The sequence below is a fragment of the Rhipicephalus sanguineus genome, unplaced genomic scaffold (assembly GCF_013339695.2).
Source record: "Rhipicephalus sanguineus isolate Rsan-2018 unplaced genomic scaffold, BIME_Rsan_1.4 Seq1628, whole genome shotgun sequence".
In the NCBI taxonomy this organism is placed as follows: Eukaryota; Metazoa; Arthropoda; class Arachnida; order Ixodida; family Ixodidae; genus Rhipicephalus; species Rhipicephalus sanguineus.
In genome coordinates, this window is record NW_023614655.1 from 1 (window position 1) to 4,297 (window position 4,297).

The window sequence follows — 4,297 nt, forward strand, 5'->3', positions numbered from 1 at the left end:
TATTGCATGGTCATCGGCTTTAGCGAAATCCTTTATTAATTTCTTTCCTTGTTTTTTGTGGGACTTCGTATCACCAAGCGGAAAGGAAAGGTACACCGCCTTATGTTCGAGACACCTCAACCACGTCCACAGAGTATGCAGAAATATCATTACTAAAAAAAAATCACAGCATATCCACGGGTGAATGATGATGAGTGGGGCGAAGCTACGGAGGGACTCATCTGTAAACCGTGAAACTCTTCCGTGAAATGCGCCCAGTACATTTTTTTCTCGAAAGTCTGCCCTTAGGCATAACATTTATTCAGAAATACACATATAAATTTGCTTCGTGTATGAATCCAGTAACGGCGGTGGTGAGGTCCATAATCCAGCGGTCAAGGTCGGGGGGCGGCCAGGCCTGAGGCCTGTTGCACGTAGGTGACGACGACGGCCTTAATTGTAGACCCGTGCATGTCACAATAGGTGTGTTGACAGTACATCGCTGATTGGAGCGTCGCAAAATGGGCCGATGTACCATACGGGCCGCGGTACTTTGCGCCCAAAGAGTGGTCACGGATGGGTAAGTGCAACCCCAACACGAAGCCTCCGCAACGTAACCTCCTCTCGGCGGGTTAAACCACCAGGGAGGTCTGACCCACACGGAGGTATAAGAGCTCGTGTGTGGTACGTCGGAGGCTTTCTTTTTTCCCGTAGCATCTGTCCTTGGAGCATCCTAAGGAAAATGCGGGTAGTGGGTGCGGTGTGACTTGTGGGTGGGTTTGCCAAATCAGCTTTGACAAGGTCCGGCAAAGCGGGCCCGAGGCACCCACTGAACACGATCCGCACAGATGCGGAGGCAGCAAGATGGTGAATACTATCCGAGAGTAACGTAGACCGATACACTCGTCGTATATCGTGGATAGCTTGCGTCGAGTCCGTACGAATGAGGAGCTGAGAGCATCTGTCAGGTATAAGAAAAAGGTATCAGTGCTGCCAATCCGTCACGTATGGCAGCCAGCTCAGCAAGGTGAGCCGGTGGTGCGGGATCCGCAAAATACGAGCATGTCTGGCAAGCCTCTGGTATTGATGGACGTACAAGAGCGGTGTGAATGGTGGTGCCACTCACACTGGCATCAGTATAGGCGACGAGAGTGGCGGTATCTTGGTGATCGGCACGAAGTAAACGGGAAACTTGGGCGTTCGCCTGGCGCGGAACCGGGTTGTAAAGGCGATCAAGAGGTTTGTTTTCAGTGAGTTGCATTTGTTCCACGGGGCAATAATGCTCGTCTCTGAAGGGGAATGGTGAACTTCTTGGCCCATGTACCGCGCCAATGCAGCAACCGAGCAGAACGTTGATGGCTTGAGGCTTGGTTGATTGCTCACCATGATCATATGCTTTGCGAATGTCCATAGACAGAATGGTGCGAATCCGTCGAGAGCGACCTCCAACAAGAACCATGGATGAGAGGTAAGCGAGGCCATCCTCAGTGCCCAGATGCGGACGGAACCCAATTTGGCCAGGGTGATACCAGGAGTATCTCTCGAGCCACCACGTGATGCGTGTCGCTAGCATACGCTCGGTCAGTTTACCCAATGTTGAAGTGAGAGCTATCGGGCGCATGTGTGCGATATTTCCTGGGGGCTTTCCTGGTTTGGGAATGGGAACCATTTCTGCATGCCGCCAAGAGTCAGGAATGGCTGATGTAGACCAAGCTTTGTTTATGGCCTCTAACAGGACATGTCAGTACATAATATAAAGAGTGTGAAACATCGTGTATATATTAACATCAAACTTTTATTGTACTGTTGGTTTACGTGGTCCCTTCATTATCACTTGTGATTGGTGAAATGCAAGGAAGAAGTCCGCTCCCGAGCGAAAGAGCGCCAAGAGCGACCGCATTCCCCGCTCGCCCTGTGCGAATTAAAGGCCAGGCTAGAGGGAAGACAGGACGCGCGTTCCACGACGCGAGGTCGGTAGCATGCCCAACGAAAGCCAACGGAACGCGATCGTGCAAGTGCTCCGGCTTCGCATCGCCTCATGGTTCCATTTAGCGTCCCAAAAACCAAATATATTGCTCAAGGTGTGCCTTGCGTTTTTCGTAGAAATAATTTCTTTATCATGTACATTAAGACGGAAAGTTGAAAGCTCACTAGAGTGTATCGCCCGCAAAGTATGTCTTTTAGTGTGATTTAACTCTCGTACGGCAGGGTCCTCGCGCCGTTGCCGGTCCACCTCGCACGTTGACGATCGGGAGAGGTGGCTACATACAACAACTACTACTACACTTTAAGAAAAACATCTGGCGTTCTTCCGTTCTGCTTTTACAAAACATCTGGCGTCTTTCGTTGGTTTATTTCATCAATCAACGGCGTTTTGAACAAAATTTTTATTGTTTAATCACGCACAGGAGAAATCTCACCAGGCACTACCTTGGAGGTAAACAATGGCTGCTAATGGGAATGAGAGACAGAAGAAGTCGGCTTTTAGCTAACACTTACACTTCTACTTCTACTAACGTTTCCTACTGCAACATGCCAATGGCTGCTAATGGGGAATGAGAGACAGAAGAATTCGGCTTTTAGTTAACGCGCACGCTGCGAATTTTTTATTGTTCAACAACGCACAGGAGAAATCTCCCACCGGCACCACCTTGGAGGTCAAAGCGTAAGACTTGTTACGGACTACTACGATGACTACGAGGGACGAACGGGTGCCGCCTTAAGGAGCTTCGCCCCTAAAATTAAATCTATTACTGAGTGGGCACTTCCTGCTTCTCTGGTGTACTCGGTAACAGTTTGTTTTAGATCACACATGATCATGATATCCACGAGAGGGTTTATGTCCACATCGAAAAAGGAAACAGGGTCACGCCAATCAATGGAAGGAATATTAAAATCACCGGCGAGTATCACCCTTTTGTTCGAAAATGCAGCCATATGATCGCACAGTTTGGAAATGTATTCAGGGGTAGCCGATGGAGGCCTATACACAGCACACACAATAAAGAAATGTTCCCAGCAGTTTACTCTGAGGAACAAACTTTCGTGACCATCTATTTGGTTTACAGCAACACCTGACAATGGATGCCGTAAAACAATGGCTACGCCGCCGCCCCTAGTTGGCCGATCACAACGAAAAATGCTATAGTTTGGGGGTATTAAAACAGAATCACAAACGTTCTTATTTAACCAGGTTTCCGTGATTACTGTTATGTGTGGATCATGTTCAAGAAGTAACAGTTCAAGTTTGCCAATTTTATTTACAAGGCTTCGAGCATTAAAATTTAGTATCCTTATATGTTTTGCCTGTGTGCGCGGTTTACGTCAATGTGCGACATCCCGCTGCTTTGGAAGTGCTACACGTTCATTTCTGCTGTCGTCCCATACAAAGAGGGTGTCATCAATTTTCAACTTATCATGCAAAAGAGATACGCGCTTCTTATTCACTCGATCAACTTTGGCGCTATCCCAAAGTAGCTTACGCACGCGCAGTGTTTCGTGACTGTAGTCATTTTGAATAAAAATGTTTGTACCTTTAAGTTTGTTCGCATTTTGAATGACAGCCTGCTTTTCATTGTAATCTTGAAAATAGGCTATTACTGGGCGTCGGCCGGCACGGCGGCCAAGGCGGTGAATACGGGCTATAGACTCGCATTTAACTCCAAGTTTTTTCTCGAAAATGTCTCCAACGACACTTTTTCTTAAAGATGCCTCGTTTTCCCCGCTGTTTTCCAAAATGCCATAAACGATTATGTTTGACCTTCGACTGCGATCTTCAAGGTCAACAAGTTTTCTGCTTTGCAAGGCCACTGAATTTTGAAGGGACAATGACGATAATTGAAGCGCTGTAATTAGTGGCGAGCTTTCCTTTGGTTCTTTCATAAGTTGCTCTAGTGATTTTAAACGTGAGTCAAGATCACGAATGAGCTGTACACACTCGCTAAACTTGTTTTTCATTTCAGTAACCTCGGCGTGAATATCGGCCTGTCCCTTCAGTACATTCTGTAACAGATCAGCTATAGAGGGACCCGTGTTGCTTTCAACATCACCACATATCAAGATTGCAAGAGCTACGTAGCAGTCATCAGCAATACTAAAACAAACGCCTGGGCACGGCAAAACCAATAAAAACACCTCATCTCCACTCCTAATTGCAGAGAATGAACAACTGACCTGCACAGCGAGAACAAATTTCTTGGTCAGCGGCATGGTCGCAGCCGTTTCGCCGTGCCCACTGGTGAAGTAGTTCTGTGGTAGCGCTTTTATACTGTCCGTGGCGCATGACGTCACAGACATGCGCAGATCCTGAAAAGGGGTG